The 20,841-nt window shown below is 44.2% G+C and overlaps 1 protein-coding gene across 2 annotated transcripts in view; it reads left to right on the forward strand.

Annotated features, from left to right (window-relative positions):
* CLIC6 (chloride intracellular channel 6) overlaps window positions 1-20,841 on the forward strand; it is a 39,352-nt gene that overhangs the window by 2,061 nt on the left and 16,450 nt on the right. The window lies entirely within an intron of this gene.

The raw sequence follows: 20,841 nt of genomic DNA on the forward strand, positions 1-20,841 counted from the left end.
GTCCTTTGTCCTGAAAATCCTAACTGGCCCTTCTAGTCAGGAGGTTATTAAAGAATTGACTTAAAAAGAAAAAAAAAAAGTGACAAGCCCTATCGATGTTCAAAACAATTTCTGCCAAAGGAAGCTCTAACGCTTGGAGTGGAAAAATGCAGACAGGTAGGCTGGAGCGCGAGAAGTATCGGGGACTCATACGTATCCCAGAGGATCTTGTCAATGTTTTCAGCTCTCAAAAGGTATTCCATTTCGGTAGAGTCTATAAGGTATGTTTGGGAGGAAAGTGGAAGTTTCTTTAAGTATCATAATAATTTTTGAACATTTTAACATTTATTTTGGAAGAATGCAAGGGGCGGGTTGGTGACTTGCACAGCATCTGCCTTTCAGTCATATTTTCAGCCTGACTTCAAATGGGTAGAGAGGAATGATTTTGTAAGAATTGTAAGAGACACGACCAAGGAAGTTGAGAGCTTAAATAGGCATTTCTACAAGGCATCAAAAATAAGGTCCAGCAGCAGCTCACATGAGGATCTTTGTTCAAAAACCTCTTTGAGATCAGGAAAGCGGCAGATAATAAGGCCAAGAATGTGCATTGCATGTTAAATCATAATCCTTCCAAAATACTTTAGGTTTAGAGAAGCCAGTTACCACCTAAACCTCCTTGACTGAAATGTAAGCAAATTCTCATAAGCAAAAAAGAGAAATGTTCCCAAAGTGATTAACATCAGAATTATAAGAATTGTTTGGGTGACGAGGGGGTCAGGGAAGAGAGGGCATGCGTTTGCTTCTTCATGGGTGAGAAGGTGCTTTTCTGAGTATTTTTTTTTTTTAAGACCTTGGGGGCATTTTAAGGTTATTTATTGGGATGTAAACTGGAGGCATAACTCCTAGGAAGGCCACTGGGAGCTGGAAGTCTGCAGGGAAGTTGGGAGAGGCAGAAAGCCGAAGCTGGATGCTGCTGTGTGCACCCCAGCTCTGCTCCTTGGTTCGAGACATTGCCATGTTCCGGCATGTTCCAGTCGCATGGTGATTCTAGCCTCTCGTTACACTTTTGAAATACAGTAACAGCTTCCCAGCTGGTCTCCTGCTTCATTCTCTGATCTTTCCCATCTAGTCCCTTTGTGACAGGCAGTGAGCTAGGAAAAAAGATCTGATCATTTCATTTCTTAGTCTAAAGTTCTTCAGTTGTTTATTACAGAGTTTCAGATAAATCCTCACTCCTTCGCCAGGCCATGAGGCCCTTCGTGATGTTATTCCTGCCTCCTTGGCATCACCTGGGTGTCCCCACCCTTTGTCACCCATGGTACTGCTGAACTAGCTGTATTGGACTACTTACTGTCCCTTGAGAGAACACATTTTTTTTTTTTCCTGCCTTGAAAGGGTGACTTCCCCTTTATTCCTCTCCATGCCCCCAGCCTGGTTATCTGATATGTGTCCAAGATTCAGAGCAGGTATCATTTCCTTGGGGGAACCTTTTCCAACTCCAGTCTGGGTTGGGCGTCCCTCTGTCGAAGCTCCACTCACACGCAAGACGAACCTCTGCGTGCTCTGTCTCTTCCCTTGACTGTGTGAAATTATTCTCATATGTCTGGTGTGGCGCACAGGTCTGGAACGTGATGAAGGTTTGAGTGGTGACTGCCTGCATGAGGTAGTTTACTGTGGTGATCAGTATCACAGACCTTAGTGCTTGCAGGTCTGGGATCAAATCCTGGCTCTGCTACTTTCTCGCCATGTGACCTTGGACAAGTTACTTAACTTTCCTGTGCCTTTGTTGCTTATGGATAAAATGGGGACAGTAATAGTACCTATCTGATGAGGTTGTTGAGAAGATTCAAGAATTAGTTGTATAAAGCACTTAGAACAGTATCTGGCTTGAAAGAAGCATAGGATAAGCAGGAATTCTTATCGTTGCATCTGCCGAGCTCCCATAAACTTTCATTGATTTTTGCCCAGAAACTATCCCCTTCCTATTCCCTCCCTGACATTTTATTTTATTTTATTTTATTTTATTATTTTATTTTATTTTATTTTATTTTATTTTATTTTATTTTATTTTATTTTATTTTATTTTATTTATTATTTTATTTTATTTATTTATTTTATTTTATTTATTTTATTATTTTTATTTATTTACTTATTTTATTTTACTTATTTTATTTATTTTATTTTATTTATTTTATTTTATTTATTTTTTTAAGGCAAATCCCTCAAAGTACCTAATTACCTCCATTATCTGGGGATAAGAATGTTATGAAAAATAAAAACAAGCTGTTTTCTCAGATCCTGCTTGGGAGTAGTTTGTGTAGGCAGAGGCAAGGGGCATGTATGGCATGGACAGCTTATCCAGAAGGTTTTACTCTGATGATTATTTCATGATCAGTTGTTGTTGTTCTTTTTTTTTTTTCCTTTAAGGAAACAAACATCTCCAAACAGTGAGATTGGTTTTCAAGCAACTACTACTTGATCCAACTTCTGAGAGTCACTTAAGATGTCTCATAGAATTGCTAAGGCATCTCACTTTCTTCTTATTCTACTAATCATTTTCTTTAAAAACAAAACCAAAGGGGCCAGAGCAAAAAAACAAGCAAAACCCAGTTAGACTCTTATACTTTTTGAGTTTGTAATACTTGATTTGAAAGCCTGAAATTAGTTCAGAATAGGATTTCTTTGCCAGATTTAGCCTTCTCTAGGTTCCTTCTTTGGGCTCCGTTTTATTTGGACTCTTTATTCCCATAGTGGACATTTGACCTCCTGGGTTTCGTAGACATGTCCAGGCATGTGTGTCATGGTGAGTTTTCTATGCCATCGCTGGAGTGTGGCATGCACAGAGCTGTTCTTTACGAATAGTGCCACATGTTCTTCCAAGCATCCCTCTAGCCTTTCCATGACAGCTTAACAATAAACAGTTTGAGATTAACCGGACGATATTTGTAAACTTTTAACTTTTACATTTCTTCCTATTTAAAAAAATAAATATATCAATTTTGGACATACCAGAAAGTAATGACCTATGACCCAGTAACATGTCATAACAAAATCTGCTTCTAATGTTAGCTACTTGGTGGTTTCTATTCCTCATCTTATCGACTTGTCATTTGTTTTATCCCGTAAGTATGTAAGAATGTATTCTTGGACATTAAAGAACCAGGAACTTATAGAACAGGCCAAGGACAGTTTCCTTGAGTTAATGCATGGTGCTAATTTTTAGTTTTGTTTTCTCAGAGAAGTGTTAATTTGTCATCAAATTATGGGGCTGCAATAAGAAAGATTCTTTTCTTCTTTACTCATAGAGAAGACGAGCGACAACATGGTAACATACCAGCGTAATAGCAAATAAAACTAATGACAAATAAAGTACTAATGACAGAGAGTGAAGTAAGGGCTTCAGCAGCTGTGGGATTTGGTCACTAAGGAAGTCTCACCTGAAGGTTTGTTTCCTCTCATGCAGCGTGTATACTCTGAGGCAGGGTCCAGTCCAAGACATGAATTTTCTAGCAAATTTCTCGTGAATTAAAAAACCTCAGTGTGACCCCTACCACCCCCCTCTCCCCCGCAAAAAAACACCAAAAAACCTCTATGTGACCAGTGAATAATCCTGGGCCCACGTCTAAGAATTTCTTAAATAATGTTTTAGACGTACATTTATCTACTAATGTGCAGCTACTGCTGAGCTTGAAGACTTGCATTCACCATCACGCTTGGGTTCTCCAGAGAGGTGGAGGGTAGAGCAAGTAAAATTTAAAAAAGATGTGGTCTTTGAGTAATTGTCACCCAGAAATGCCTCTCCCAATCAATCAATCCATCAATCAAGTCACTCAAGCTTTGTCACACCATGTGGCAAAATGGGAGTAGGTCGGGGATCTGTTGGGACCAGCATCTGATTGACTCCTGGTAGATCAGAAGGCTTCAGCTCTCTGTGTACACTTGGCCGGGAGAGAGCATGTTGAGACTTGTTTTGTGGGCTTGATCTCCAAGGAGCTTGAAAGGGAGATGTCATTTTCATAACAGTGTGTGGACGATGTATTCTGAAGGGACATGAACAAAGATGCACTTCTGTGACTTTAGTTCTCTTCAAAATACCCCTTCTTTGTCATTTTTTTCTTCTCGGTATCTTCTACAACTTGCTTACAAATGCCATGTATGAAATTTGTGGAGGGTTCGTCGGGGTGGAAACTGAGGTGGAACATCACGTCTTGCTAACTCTTACACACACACACACACACACACACACACACACATCAAGACACGCAGCACATGCGCACTGAGGTCCGCACGGTGTCCTCACCACCTGGTGTGGCAGTGGGCTTGTGGTAAGCTGTCGATCAGCGCTTTTTGGTGATGATAGGCAAATAGCCAGATAGAGGGATGATTGGTTCAAGGCGACTTGGTTGATGAGAAGCTGGACACGAGTCCTGTTTCCCACTGTCTCGATCCAGTGTCCCCTGTGAACGGGCCAGACCACTCTTCTCCACGAAGACATCTTAGCAGAAGGGCCACGCGAGACTGGAATTCCACGGGGCTATGGCAGTTTGTGGCTCGACCTTGTCCCACGTGCAGATGCCACAGCTCCCGTCCCTGTCAGGGCTCGGACTCATGGGGCTAAGTGAGCCACGTGCCTGCCTTCAGCATAGGCTCCTTCTTCTCACGGGGCCCCCTTTAATGCCTGGTTCCCCGTGGCCAGCTCTTCCCCAATACCCTCTGTCCCGAAGTATCTGAAGATCAGCAAGAAACCTTCAGAAACACTGTGCTGGGTCTTTGAAGCATGTACATTTACCCTTTTGATTCAGGTATGTAGGAAAAATAACACCCAGAGTTTGAAGGCGTGCGTGTGTACAATTCAAAGCTCTGATCCACGCTTTAGGTTCAAGTGGGTCATAGTGCAACAGGTTAATCTGTTAACTCAGTCCCTGTGGCTTTATCACCCACTGCGCGTCAGGCACTGTGCCAGAGTCTGGGGACACGGTGTCAAACAAAGCGGACACAGCTTCTACTCTCATGCGGCTTATTGTCTAGCACAGAAGACAGAGGTTAAGCCACATATTGTACATCTGTGGAGTGACAATCTCTGCGGCTTCGTTCAGCAATCTCTAGTGGGCTGAAAGCTCGCTGTAGCAGGACTGTGTGGCTTTGCTTGCCATTCTCCCAGCCCCCGCACAGGGTCTGGCATATAACAGGTACCCAGTTAATGCTGGTGGGGAGGGAAGGCAGGCATGATGATGAGTAAGAGGCTCTAAGAATATGTCACAAGACTTCCAGAAACAGCGGTAATCACTAAATAGTGATTGATTTAATTGTGTTTGGGGAGACACAGAAGATGAGACCCTTGATAATCCCTAGCACACATTCTCGAAGATTTTTTAAAAATAGGCTGGCTTTGCTGTAGCCATTCTCTGAGCTCCCGTGACACCAGCACACACATAACAAGTGTTCTCTGAGAATCGGGGAGGCAGATGTTTAAAGCGAACTTCGTCTCTTGCATCATTAATTTTTTCTGCACCTTTTCTGACGGAGCAGTGATTCTTATGCTGGGATCTGTATCTGGGAGTGGTTGGGGGAGAGATTTTCTTCACAACGTAGACAGTTTGTGAAAAAATGTTGGCTTGTTTTCTGGCAGCCCAGTCTCCTCCCCATAGGGAGGCAGTGTCCGATTGCATCTTTAGCTGGAGTCCACAAAGCCTGAAATATTTCCTATCAGGCCCCTTAGAAAAAGTTTGCTAATTCCTAGCTTAAACCCACTTTGATTTATCGTTGGAGGTTACATTGCTTTTGGCACAAAGTCCTTTTATTTAGCAAAGAGAAAGAGGAATCAGCAGTGTCTATCACAGTACAAAATATTTAAGACACTGAACATCTTATATATATTGTTAGAATTTATTTTTACTTATGAATTTAATTTAAGGTTGAAATTAAATAGAGATTAAACATATTTATGCATGATTTGGTCATTCATGTAGTCCATGGGATTCCTTTATAAAATGTACTTACTGATTTAAAAAAATGTATAATACATTATGATAATGAAACATTTATAAATATAAAAAGATACAATACAGTGAAGTAAGTCTTCTAGCCTCTCCGTTTTCCCCCCAGAGAGAACCACTAAATATTTCCCCAGAGATGTCCTGTGCATATTCAAACGTATATGTAAATATCCTTGTGGCTTTCTTTCGTTATCTATTGCTATGTAACAAATTACTCCAAGACTTAGCATCTTAAAATGACAAACATTTATTATTTACAGTGTGTGTGTGTGTGCGTGTGAGGAATTTGGGAGCATCTAACTGGGCAGTCTGGCTGATGGGATTGTAGTTGAGATGTTGGCAGGGCTGTGGTCTCATCTGAAGGCTTGGCCGGGGCTTCCAGCATGGCTGACTCACATGTCTCTTGACAAGAGGCTCAGTTCCTCACCACTTGGATTTTCTCCATGGGGCTGTTTCAGTGTCCTGACAGCATGGCATCTAACTTTCCCCAGAGGAGGGATCCAAGAGACAAGAAGCCATAATGCCTTTTATGACCTAGTTCTCAGAAGTCACACACTGTCATTTCTGCCTTATCCTATTTACTAAGACCAGCCCTCAAGAAGAGTAGACTTGAACTCCACTTTTTAAAGAGAAAGAAAATAACTTAAAAAAAAATAATACCGATCTTTTTTTTTTTTTTTAACCCCATAAAGAGTAGTACAGCGGAAACACATTGGGTTACATCTTCCTTTCTTAACAGCATATCTTAGAAATCATTCTCATTGCTGCCTGTAGGCTTCTTGCTAGAAATTTCTTAGTTTTCTAATTAGGGCGTTCTACAATCGGATGTCGAGGTAGTTTCCTGTCGTTGATATGCTGAACAATGCTGCAGAGATTATCACTCCACAGATGTACAATCATATACGGAACTTAAATTCTTAGAAATGTGATTCTAGTGCAAAGGTTATGTGTAATTAAGATTTCGAAGAGCTTTATCAAATTTCCTCTTCAAAGACTTTATCAATCAGTGGTCCCCTGACACTGTACAAATGCCTTATTTCCTCAGCTCTCCCTGCTCATTGTCATTGAACTCACATCTCTCTTAGTATGCGTGAGACTGAGTATACCTGTAATATTTAAAGACTGTTGGTAACTTTTTCTGTGAGCTGGCTGCTTATGTCCGCTGTTTTTTCAAATTGCCTTTTAGCCTTATCCTTTCTGATTTTTATATTAAGAAAATTAAACCTTTGTCTGTGACATGCATTTCATATATTTTTATGGGGCCGTTTTGACTGTTCGTACTGGAGTAATTTATCCTTTTAGTCTCAGTAATTTCTTGTAATTGACGCACGGGGGAAACAAAGCGTAGGCTGTGCTGGCACTTTTGGAGACTCACCTTCATTTACCGGAATCTTTAAATGCTCTGTTTTACTTTATATTCCATGACTTCTTAAATACTGAGGGATTAGGTCTTTTAAGTTTTGCCTTTCTCCCTTTCTTCTTAATTAGCAGGTTACAGTTTATCAAGCACATGTCTTTGAGGATCAAACTCTTTTTTACATCGCAAGGATTCCTCTTTAAAACAAAGTTTGAAACGTGTGGATAGCAGAATCATTTCATGCCCACACAGCTCCATCTTTGATCTTGGCTTGCCATCTACTGAAATGAATTTAATTCCGCAAGTAAAAATCATTGCGAAAAGTCATCATCTGTGATTAAGTGGTATCAAAATATGGTTTGTGAGTTTTTGTCTCCTAGACACAGCCTCTGTGTACGCTTCCATATTGTTGAAAGAATTGATCAAAACTTTAAGAGACCGATGACAAACCCTACCTGTAGAGGTGTAGTGAATTGGGGGAGCCTGCCTCTAGAGTGAGAAGGAGAACTGACATACACAAATATCAGGGGTTGGAAAGAAAATTCTGAAGCGTTGGAGAAGGTAGCTCTACGGACAAACACAGATTGTGTTGTCAAATGCTTATTCAGGCGGTGACGGTGAGTCTAACCCTATCGCTGCCTGCAAGAAATCATCAGATAGAAGCACCCTCTAATTCCCAGTTTTTATTAGGTTTATGGACTCTCCCCACTCAACTCACTGTTTCTCTTGCCTTCTGTGCTCGGTTGACCACACGAACGTTGAGTCTTTTGATGTGGGGAGAAGTAAAAGCTGCTTTTCAGTGTCCCAACCTACGAGTGATATTTTTGGACCCAAGTGGCTATTGAAAGCAAACATGTATTAATTACCCGTCGTGTATCAAACAATGTGCTTGGGGCTGGGGGTAGAGCGGCGACAAACGGTGAGCAGCACAGCTTCTCTGGAGCCTTTAGCCTGGTGGATGACACAAGGGCAAACGATGACAGTGCCCTGCGGGAAAGGGGAGCCCAGGGGCTGCTGAGACAGGGAAGAGCGGAATGGCAGGCTGGGCAGTGACAGCCAGGAGGGAGGTTCGCCCTCCGCTGCACGACGGGCGCGTGAATGCACGGTGGCGATGCACCAGCACGGCTATTGTATTGGGTGGTCAGTCTGTCATGGTACGTTCTACAGTATGGAAATTTTATAATCCCATAAACTCTCTCCATCGAAGCCAGCAATTTCTCGCCAGTCAGATTGCATTTACAGACACCGACAGTAATTGGACACGGGTAAAGCCCCGGGCGTGATAACCGTCACTCTGGCCTTTCCATTTCCGTGGCAGGAGACCAGAGTCAGGGGTGCAGGTGAAGGCCGGCACGGGCAAGAGGGACAAAGGTCGCTCAGTGGCGGTCAGCTGGCAGCTGGGCCGGTCTAAGGGGTCTGGGACAGCTTTGTGTGCTTGTCTGGCATCTTGGCAGGCTGGCCTTGGCCGTGACTGTCAGGTGGAGCACGTTCAGGTGGCCCCTCCATGTGCTGGCCTCGAGGTGGTCTTATTTATAGATCCAGTCCTTCACTATCTGGAACTAGTTTAAGAAGACTTTAGCAGCGTCTAAAAGCAACGGAGTTGTTTGGTTTGGGTTTCTATTTTCACTGGGCAGAGCAACATACCTGCAGTGACTACAGCAAAGCCCGATATCTGGAGAGTGGCGGAGCCCTCTGACTTTATTGCTGCCGTTTATGATGCAAAGAATCGTAATCCGTTGGTTGAAACGGCAAACCCGTCCCCTCCATAGCTGATGTGTTAATACCTCTGAGTTTTCCTGAGTACCGAACTCTCTGTTTGGAGGGATGAATGACACAAAGAAGCCATTGAGTGCAACCCAAAACTTCACCCAGTCTAGCCGTCTATGGGAACAGAGTCAAAGGCATCAGCCTGGAGTTCAAACAGAGGGAGCAAAGCTGGGGAGAGATTAAGTCTTCCCAAGATTCTTTGAACTCATCGCCGCTAATGCCTTGACACCAAAGGCACCAAAAAAGTATTAATTTTCCTCATCTAGGGAGAAAGCCCGGTGTCCCTGGATCTCCAGACCAAAAGCACTTGACGGCTGTGATGCACTCAATGATTATACACGTAGTGTGGCAGCCACCCTAAGGGCCGCATCAGAAGCCCTCGTGTGTCCCCACCAGGACGGCAATGACCCCCCTACCCTGCTCCTCATCCCCACACCCCACTGCAGCTAGAGGAAGGCCAGAGGCATCGTTGAGGGGGGCTGTTACAGGCACATAACGAGGGTCTTCCCCGCTGGACTGCTGCACCCCAAGCCCCCGGGACGGTTAGAAAAATAGGGCCGCACAGGTCCAGGTTTCCTCCTCTCCTGGCAGGGAGCCCCCCTCTTCAGCAGAATCCCGCAGGTTTATGAAACGGGGACCACCTCTCCCGCTCTTCAGGGACAGCCCTGAACCTGCGGCCTTGGAAGCCGAAGGGGCTCTGGGACTGGTATCTCCTTAACCAGCCCCGTATCAGCTCTCGGTCACAATAAACACTGCTCCTTAGAGAAGACAAAGAAATGACCGCGTAAAGGGCATCAGCAGTGGCCCAGACACGGGCTCAGGGCCCTCTCTGCACATAAGTCACGTGGTGACGATGTGTCGCTGATTTTGCCGTAGGCAGTACTGCAGATACGTTGCTCTGCCCGTCGCTGATGACAAAAATGAAAATTAAAAAAGAAAAACAACAACAATTCCGTTGCTTTTAGATGCTGCTAAAATGTTCTTAAACCAGTTCCAGTTAGTAAAGAACTGGAGCTATAAATACGTGGCTTGGACATTTAGGCACCTCCGGAAACCGCGCAGCCTGCGGCTTACAGATGGCTGTGATGCTCCTCCGCTGGGAGGCGGGTGGTTCTCCTCACTCCAGATCCAGCCTGAGCTTCGCGACCCCCCAGGAGTGACGCCGTGTGGTTTTCCTCAGAAAAGGCTGGGCAGTTCCTGCTGCCTGGTGCACTGACCACCTCAAGGCCAGCCCGTGGAGGGGCCACCTGAACATGCTCCACCTGACAGTCCCAGCCGAGCCCAGCCTGCCAAGACGCCAGACAAGCGCACGAAGCTGTCCCGGACCCCTTAGACCGGCCCAGCGGCCAGCTGACCGCCACTGAGCGACCTTTGTCCCTCTTGCCCGTGCCGGCCTTCACCTGCACCCCTGACTCTGGTCTCCTGCCACGGAAATGGAAAGGCCAGAGCGACGGTTATCGGGCCCGGGGCTTTACCCGTGTCCAATTACTGTCGGTGTCTGTAAATGCAATCTGACTGGCGAGAAATTGCTGGCTTCGATGGAGAGAGTTTATGGGATTATAAAATTTCCATGCTGTAGAACGTACCGTGACAGACTGACCACCCGATACAATAGCCGTGCTGGTGCATCGCCACCGTGCATTCACGCGTCCGGCATGCACAGCACAATCTTCCAGAGGCAGATGCAGCGGAGGGCAGAGACCTTGCTGTCACAGGGAACAAAGGATCACCTCGTCAAGCCTCGTCCAAATTCCTGACTCACAAAATCGTGAGAGAGAATAAATCAGACACCTCAGGCTGCTCGTTTTAGGGTCGTTCGCTCTAAGGCAATAGGTAGCCGGGACACGTGGCCTGTGTCTTTTCTAAGCCGGTGAGATCTGGCTGAGTGAAAAGACAGGAGCGAGATGAGGGGTAAAAGCAGTTCGAAGGAGGCGGGGGCTTCGTGAGGCCAGTCCTTCCGCTTGGTGCGTGCGTTTTCCCCACGTTGTCTCGCTATAGGGGTTGGAATACTCCCAGTCATTCAACAATGTAAACTCCCAGCGTATATGAAAACAGGCTGCGTCGTTAGGCAGGCTTTCCGGAACAAGACGTTCCTTTGTTGGAGTAATTCCTTGTGAGAATTTCGCAAGGAAATAAGCTTTTCGTCTCCATGTAAAAGCTTCAGTTGGTATCAGGCCATGTTATTAAATAAGGATTAGAAATAGCCCTGGAGTTTTTAAAGCATAATTCGTATATGAGGATAAGGAGCAAGTTCCATTTTGGTTGTCCACGTACTTCTTGGGGCTTGATTCCACCCACTGTGACAGGAACCGTAAGCCTTGGCCAGAACGTAAAGCTAAGAGCAACTGGTTCAATGATTAAGCTTGTGTGGGTCGAGGGCGGTCAACCGCCTAATCCGTCTGATAATACACTGATTGTTGTGACAGTCGAGTAAATACTATACATCCCGGGATCATATTTAGGATGAATAAGCTTTCTGAAGAGCTCTGATGTGTGTTTCAAAGTCTTAAGATCTAGAATACGTTTCTCAGGATGTAGGTGTAATGATGAATGAAATGATGCTTAAGTTCAGAGGATACGGAGAGCGAGAAGTGTGCTTAATGGCCGAGCGTGCTCCCTTCTGTGGGCTGGAGTGAGGAACGTAGCCAACAGGTGTGAGAAGTCGTCGTTTGCAGACCAGGAACGTCGCCGTCCACGCCGCCGGCAGGACAAAGGGCCAGCGGGGTGGTCTCCAGACCAGTTAGTGGTTCCTCTACCTTGTGGAGATGCCCAGGGGGTGGGCTGGATGGGCTCAGGGCACAGCCCACTTAGTGCCTGCTCCCCACTCACCCCCACGTGGCCCCGTCCTGCATCCAATAGAGAGGATTCCTACTTTGCTGGCACACACTGTAGGGGAAGAGAGTAGGTGACACTGAGCTGAGAAAAGCTTTTAAGACGATCAGACCTTTGTAAGTAGCGTGTCTCGTGACTGAGATGTGACAAGACCAGTTTCCCGCGCTCATAAGTAGCAAATCCAGGATTTGAGCAGGGGGGATCGAATTCTGATGGCAGCAAGGTCAGCGTCTCCCCAGAGAAAGCAGCTTGCCTGCATTCCTTGCCCTTACGGAAATTGTGAAACGCGGTAAGAACTCCGTATGTTAGGGACTGGCACTCTCTGTCATGTTTCCGTTGGTTTTTCCTCGTGTCGTGTTCTTTATATACCCTTTAAGACCCTTTACTTTTCATAAGACACCCCTCCCCCAACTCGATTAGACATTTCTATAAACCTTGTTCCTTTAGCTCTTGGCGAAGAAAATAATCGGTTACATCATCGTTTCCATGGGGAAATCGTTAGTATATCAAGTCAACTCATCTTATCCACATACTGAGAATGCCCTTCCCCTTAAAGCTATCAGTGGGTGATATTTCAGAAACAGACGTCGTTGAAATCCGCAGTCCAGATTTCCAGAGCTACGGCATATTTTATTCAGGTGAATTAGGCGAAGTAGCTTTTCAAGGCTTTGTAGAGTATCATTTACTATGTTCTTACGTCTGGTACCAAGAGCATCAGAATAATAACGGCAAGAGTTAAAAATCCCCTGAAAGTATTCATCGGATTCACAGAGAAGAACGCGCGATTTCGCCAGTCTATGGCCCTGGGTTTCTCCAACACGAGCCGCTGCAGGTGGGGTTTCGGACGTTCTCGACACAGCGGGTGGTACCCCAAACTAGGGGAGGAGTAGAGCGGCGCGTGTGAAGCTCCGGAGGCCGACCCTTCTCTCAGCGGACCTGTCTTCCTGCTCCGTTGTCTGTCCTCTGAACGCCGTGGAGTGCTGCCCGTCAAGGTTTTCGTTTTGAGGTTCACTGATTGATTGGCTCCTATATTCATTCGTTCATTGACTCAGCAAGCATTATTAAGCATCCCGAATTCCATAAAAGAAAATCTTTTCGTATTATTTTTGCACGCTTTTGTCTTTCAGAATGAGGTGTGGGGCTTCCTGGTTGGGGACAGCCGATGTTTTGTGCCATTTTTACCCTCGTGCCTTATTTTGTCAAGTCAACCTTTATTGAACAGACTCAGAGACAAGACAGCGCCAAACCAACCCCCTCTCAGCTTCCTCTTCTCCTGGTGTTCCCTGGAGGGTCTCTATGACCAGGGTCGCACACTTGGGCATCATTTTCAGACATTAGAAGATGTAGATTTGGACAGAAACGAGGTCCAAGGAACCAGAGCAGGTCTGGTTCAGGTGATGCCCAGGGGAGGGCTGGACAGGCTAAGGCATGTAGCCCATTTAGGGACAATACCACCTAAGACATAGGTTCCCCCCCGACCTTTAAATCTCGTCAGCTCTCTTATTTTTATCTGTGTGGAGGCCTTTATATCAGGGACAAACGAGCACTCCGTTTCCTTCCTGAAATAAACTTGGCTTTTCCTATGTAGTTAATTACCTACAGACACCCTGGTGTAAAATACTGTTGATATTTTGTACAAAAAAACCAATATTTTGTTGCATCATCTTCAAAGTCCAGTTTTCCAAGCCTTACTTTCCCCTGTAACATAAAACTGAAACACGTCAGTTCTAAAGGACTAGACTTGCCTAGATCGAATTCAGGGTAATAAATGAACATCTTCAGAAAATTCTAGCCTTCCTTGTGTCTTGTCACCGTGTTCATGAGGCGGGCGAAGCCTTGACACTGGATTGCTTTGGCCACAGGACAAGGTGCAATAAAGTAGGGACACTGGTTTCCTGGCCACTTAGCATAGCTGCCCCTTTTGAAAACAGGAGCCTTGGAATGGTTTTCCTCGCGACTGCTTTGTGGACAACTGTGTGAAGCTGATCTCAATCAAGTTTACTGTCTTTTTTTTTAATCAACAGGTCAAGGTTAGAGAATCTTAAACCAGGATCAGGACCCCTCCCTCTTTCCTTTTCCCAGGGGTGAAAATGGGGAGAGAGTTAGAGTATTTGCCAAAAAAAGTCATGTGGCACAGAAAAGATTTCCTTATAATAAAGCCAGGGCATTAGCCTTGGCTTTGGCTGGCCAGTTTAGTGTTTCTATTTGGAGAGTGGTTCATCCCCTTTGGCCACAGGCTTCCTTGTTCCGTGGGTCAAGTCAGGCCATAGAATATGGTCATTTAACTAACAGTGGGAAACGGGAGTGGGTGAAGCTTCCAGATAGCTCTATAATGTCTGACATCTTCTAAAAATCTCTTCGTTTAAATTGCTAACACCTGTAGGGTGGTACCAGGTATCTCTGCTCACTGACAAAGACCTTTCAAGTTCAGCAAATTAATTATTCATGACCTAGAAACCTTTGAGCTTGTAAGCATTTAGAAACTACGAGGAAATGCAAAACGAAATCTAATCGTTAAAATTGGAGTAGTTACCATCTCCAATCCTAGTAAAACCTAGTGATTTTCCTGAACAACACTTTTTTTTTTTGGATGCTGACTCTGATTTTCTTGCTTTTGAGTTTTCCTATTTTATATATAATATGATTTTATGTATTCCTGGTCGATTCTTTTGTCTTTTTTCACGAATGCAAAAAAGGACAGGCTGGTTTGAGCCCAAAGCTGGTGAAACCTGAGGTTTTGATTTACAAATGCAGACTGACCTTCAACTCTCAGTGGCAAGGAGAAAAGGGACAATTAACAACTTGATGGAGCTTAGGTTTCTTAAACAGTGAATAGAGAGGACAAAGTTTATTAAATTTACATTTAAATGAAAGAATACCAACCCACTGTAGCAGGAATCTGGCCGTCTGTCCCACAGTGCCTTATGCAGTCAGCTCTGTCCTTTAGGAGAAGTTTTGTTTGTGCTGGGAGCTGTTCCTTCGTTTGCTATGCCTGTCGAAGTTGCAAAGCCTTTCAGAAATAATTCCATTATTCCATTAAGTGAGACAACTGCAGGAGAAACTGATTACCTAATTGACTAGAAATAGCTCTGTTTTGTTTATCTTTGAAAACGAAGCAAACATTTTCAGTGAACACGTCGTCCATGAGATCTATTGCGAACTTTAATTTCGAAAGCCAAATCGACTTAGTTCCCTAGGTTGTGATTTTTCAGTATACCAGCTGATTTAATTTTGTGTTTTTTTTTGGTCTATTTATTAATTATATATTTTTATTGAAGTATAATTGACATAGGATGTTATATTAATTTCAGGTATGCAACGTAATGATTTGATGTTTGTCTGCATTGGGGAATGATTACCACAAGTCTAGTTAGCATCCAAGCGCCCTACATAGTTACTGAATTAATTATTTCTTGCAATGAGAACTTTCAAGATTTACTCTTAGCTACTCTCAAATATACAATAGAGTGTTATTAACTATAGTCACTGTGCTGTACAGTACATCCCCAGGACTTATTTATTTACTAACTGGAAGTTTGTCGTTTTTGATCCCTGTTCCCCACCCCCCCCCACCAATCTGAGCTTTTTTTTTTTAGATTCCATATGTAAGTGAGACATATGATATTATGATATATGTCTTTCTCTGTTTGACTGATTTCATTTAATATAATGCCTTTGAGGTCCATCCACATTGTCACAAATGGCAAAATTTCCTTCTTTTTATGGTTTAGTCATATTTCATTGCATATACATATATATTACAGTTTCTTTATGCATTCACCTGTTGATGAACTCTTAGGTTGTTTCCATATTTTGGCTGCTGTATATAATGCTGCAACACACATGGGGTTGCAGATGTCTTTTTGAATTAGTTTTTTTTTTTTTTTTTTCAGATCAATTCCCAGAAGTGGAATTGCTGGATAGTTCTATTTTTAATTTTTAAAAGAACCTTCACACTGCTATCCACAATGGCTTTTTATCAAGGATTACCTTTTCTCCACACCTTCACCTACACTAGTTATTTCTTGTCCTTTCAATAATAACGATTCTCACAGGTGTGAGCCGATCTCTCACTCTGGTTTTGATTTGCATCTTCCTGATGGTCAGTGATGCTGAACATCTTTTCATGTACCTGTTGGTCATCTGTATGTCTTTGGAAAAACATCTACTCAGATCCTCTGCTAGTTTTTAATCAGGTTATTTGTTTTTTGTTACTCAGTTGTGTGAGTTTTATTTTTAATGTGTCTTGGATTTTAACCCCTTATCAGATATTTGATTTCCACTTATCTTCTCTCATTCGGTAGATTGTCTTTTCATTTTGTTGATGGTTTCCTCTGCTGTACAGAAGCTTTATAGTTTGTTGTAGTGTCCTTGTTTATTTTTGCTTTGGTTGCCTTTGTTTTTGTTGTCAAATCCAAAAAAAACATTGCCGAAACCAATGTCAAGGAACTTACCTTCTATGTTTTCTTCTAAGAGTTTTATGGTTTCAGGCTTTACATCCAAGTCCTTAATCATTTTTGAATTGTGTGTGTGTGTGTGTGTGTGTGTGTGTGTGTGTGTGTGTGTGGTGTAGATAGTGGTCCAGTTTCATTCTTTTGCATGGCACTGTCCAGTTTTCCCAGTAACACTTATCAAAGAGATTGCCCTTTCCTCATTGTATATTTTGGCTCCTTTGTCACAAGTTAACTGACCATATATTTGTGCATTTACTTTTGGGCTCTCTGTTTTGTTCAGTTGATCTGTGCTCTTGTTTTTATGCCAATATCATACTGTTTTCATTACTATAGCTTAGTTATGCAGTTTGAAATCAGGGCGTGTGATGTCTTCAGCTTTGTTCCTCTTTCTTAAGATTGCTTTGGCTATTTGGAGTCTTCTGGATTTCGAGTTTGAGTATCTTTCATAGCTATAGTGACCAGCTGTAGTCATTACTACAGCTTCTCAAAAGTGCCTCAGACCTTTTGGAAAGAGATCCGCAAGCATACCTTTACAAAGTGAACTTTAATAAAATAAGACATGAGTGTTCATCTGGCTTTGCTGCCTCATCAGACGCCTGCAGGTAGCTGCAGAAAGAGTCACCAAAATGGACCCTTTGGTGTTGTGTGTGGAGAAATGGACAGCGTCAGCTTGTGGGAAGGTAAGTGGTCGCAAGGACTGGTACCCTGTCCTGGGTTGGCCTTGAGGAAAGCAAGGGTCACCACCACCACTTACCTTCACAGACTATGGCTTTTTTTCTAGGTAATTCTCTGAGATTCAGGCTTTCTCGGAAGACTGGGGCGGGCATTTTCAGTCAGGTAGATTCTTCCAGACCTCACATCTCATACTACAAAGGTCATCCCAGCCTTCTACCTGAAAAGTTAACCACGAAGCCTCTGATTTGTGCTATCTTTCAGCATTAAAAGGAAAGCATTCTAAAATCCATACCGATCCTAAACCTGATCTCGTAAGAATTCCCTCAGTAACCTTTAACATATTTCTGATGAACTGACTAGTTTCAATCTGAACAAAAAGTACAGAAATACCAACTCCAGCCCATAGAACTTTCATAGGTTGGTCATTGAAACCAACCTGTTCGTCTGCGAGGTACTAGGTTTTCTCAGGCCTTTAGCCTCCTTAAAACTTATAAACATTTCAAAGAGTAATAGAGAGAAAGCAGGTACCATTTTTATTTTTCAGGAAGGTACATGTTTCCAAAGAAGTTTGCGAAAGAGCTAGAGAATCTTGAACAAATTGAGAAAATGGAATGTGAACACTTTTAGAGATAATTAGGATTTCCTCTTCATGGTATGCTCTATCTCTCTCCACCCCCCACCCCGCCCGGCACCCATGCTTCCCCCCTCTTCATTGCTCTTCAAAGAGAGTGGAGAAATAATTTACAAATCTTCAATGGTTATTTTTCTGCCATGAGCAAAGTAGGCACTTCCGCTGCTGATCTCAAATCAAGACGCACTTTTAAAGGCACACTGCCCAAGTGCCAGTTGTATTTGAGGCTCCGTTATGGCAGTGTCCAGGGTGAAAAGACATCGCTCTCTTTGGGTGGTTTTCCCGTGGGGTCTAAGAGGGAAGTCACAGGTATGAAGACCAATGTGCGCTAGTCTTTCCAGGACTTTCCTAGGTTTAAAACTGAAAATCCTAGGTTGAAGGAAACCAGAGTCCTGGACAAAGTGGGGAGGTTTAGCCTCTGACAGGGGCTTAAAACTAACTTGTGACATTTTTTCACCGAACCTAATCAGGAATGGACGAGGTAAAAGTGAAGGCGATAAATTTGAGCGTGCATGTCAAGACCACTAGGGGGAGCTAACAGCAAAAGAATTAGAGAATTACCACAAACTTGGTGGCTTAAAACAGCTCTGCTGTAAATTTATTCTCTTATATTTCTGCTGGTCAGAAGCTTGGCACGGGTTTCACTAAGGCATCAGCAGGCCTCCATCTCTTTCTGGAGAATCCGTGCTTTTGCCTTTCCAGCCTCTAGAGGCCACCGGCATTCTTTGGCTCGTGGTGGCTTCCTTCCTCTTCAAAGCCAACAGTGTTCATCTCTCTGGCCATTGCTCCCTAGCGAAGGCTTCTCTGACCACAGCTGGGAAGTTCTCACTTCTCAGGACGTATGTTATCAGATTTGGCTCACCTGATAATCCAGAATCATCTCTCCGTTTCGAATTCATAATCTTGACCATGTTTGCAAAGTCCTGTTTTTTTTTGTTGTTTGTTTTATGTTTGGCCGTGTATGGAAACATATTTACAGGTTCTGCGTATTTGGGTGTGGACATCCTTGAGGGGCCATTATTCTGCCTACCATACCAGTAAATCATCTTAGAGCTTTTTATATTCTGTCATTGACACTCTAAGCCATGGCCAGAATGAGTTGGGGTCAAGGGTGGACCTAGCTGGAAAGTCAGCAGATGGTATTTTCCCAGCTGCTTCGGAGATGGCCCCGCTGGGCCTTACCCGATGCCTTCTCAGACCCTGAAATGAGAAGAGCCAGTCTGAAAAGTCCTTTTTTCTGCCGCAGGAAGTGGCCTTGCCTCGTGCTCGGTGCTCTCCAGGTGCTTTCACTGAAAGCTATGCCAGGCCAAGATCAGGCATTTGGTTTTACCTGTCTTAAAAAGAAACTTTTTTGTCCACATGACCCAGAAGATGCTTCCTGGGCCGTGATGGCTCAGGTTGGCGTGGATTTGGCAGGATCTTTTAAGGAACGCCTTGGCCCTGCCTGCTCTGCTGGAGGAAGGGGCAGCACCTCCTGCCAAGGGGCTCGGCCCTGCAGGATGCCCCGGTCCCTGAGGCGAAGGCCGGACATGGGTGTGGCGGGGGCCGGACGTAGGTGTGGCAGAGGCCGGACATGGGTGTGGCGGCACCCTGTTGTCCATCAGGCAGAAGGACCGTTCACGCTCCAAGTGTGGCGATGGGGGATGCAATGTCAAACTCGTCTCACCTCGAGTTCTAGCACAAGTTTCCTAGAGAGGAAACAGACTGTGTAGCACAGGGCCAGAGCCCCCCAGCCTGCTCGGTCACAAAAGCTGTCCCCAGGACTGTCACGTGTCTTCTTCCCACTGCTCCGACCCTTCCCCTAGCGCACGGGGCATGCATTTTTCATAGCCTCAGCTCAGCTCCTTTTTCTGCCCCAACCACTGCCCTTTGCGCTTTCATCTACTTCCAATGTGTTTTCTCGTTACTATGGAATCCTGCAAGCCACCCCCAGTCCTTACTGGAAAGAGGCAGGGTGACACCAACAGGTGGAGTGCCTCCGTTTGGACATAGTCCATTTCAGCAGTGGGGTGAAGAGGATGGACTCCAGCTGACTCCTGGGTTCGAATCCTGTTGGGTGACCTGGGGCAGGTTCATCTACCTCTCTTTGTCTTCATTTTCTTGCCTGTAAATGGAGATAGTAACAGGTCCTGCATCAAATAGAGTCGTTGTCAGGATTAATTGAGTTAATGTAAGCAAAGTGTTTTAAAACGGTGAGTAGTGGAGGGTAAATGCTGTGAAAGTGGTAGTTGCTATCACCACTCATCACCATCATCACCACCACCACCATCATCATCATCATCATCATCACCATCATATCATCATCATCATCACCATCATCACCATCATCATCACTCAACATCACCACCATCATCACCATCTGTCATCACCATCATCACCATCATCATTATCACCATCATCATCACCATCATCACCATCATCATCACCATCATCATCACCACCATCATCTTATCCTGTCATCATTATCACCATCATCATCACCATCATCATCATCATCACCATCACCATCATCCTGCATCATCATCTGCATCACTGTCACCATCATCTTCATCATCATCACTATCATCATCATCACCATCATCATCACCATCATCATCACCATCATCACCATCACCATCATCATCATCATCATCACTATCATCATCACCATCATCATCCTCATCATCACCACCATCTCTCATCACCATGTCATCACCATCACCATCATCTTTCATCACCATCATCATCATCATCACCATCATCACCATCACCATCACCATCACCATCATCATCATCTACATCATCACCATCCACCATCATCATCACCATCCTGCATCACCATCATCATCACCATCACCATCACCATCACCATCACCATCACCATCACCACCATCACCATCATTATCATCATCATCATCACCATCATCGTCATCATCATCATCTTTATTTCACAACAGCTGTTTTGTTGACATTTGTCAGTGACTGGACTCTGTGATCTCTGAGAAGATGTATCTTCTTTTTTGAATGAGGGATGGGAGCTAAATTCCAAGGTAACACGAATCGATATTGATCTCTCGATCCTACATTCCCAGGAGACAGACACTTAAGTGCACCAGGGTGTCTCCCCCAGCTGCTGCTGACCTCGGGGACACCCGGGTAGTTTTCCTATTT

Source organism: Pteropus medius, unplaced genomic scaffold (assembly GCF_902729225.1).
Source record: "Pteropus medius unplaced genomic scaffold, Ma_sr-lr_union100, whole genome shotgun sequence".
Classification (NCBI taxonomy): Eukaryota; Metazoa; Chordata; class Mammalia; order Chiroptera; family Pteropodidae; genus Pteropus; species Pteropus medius.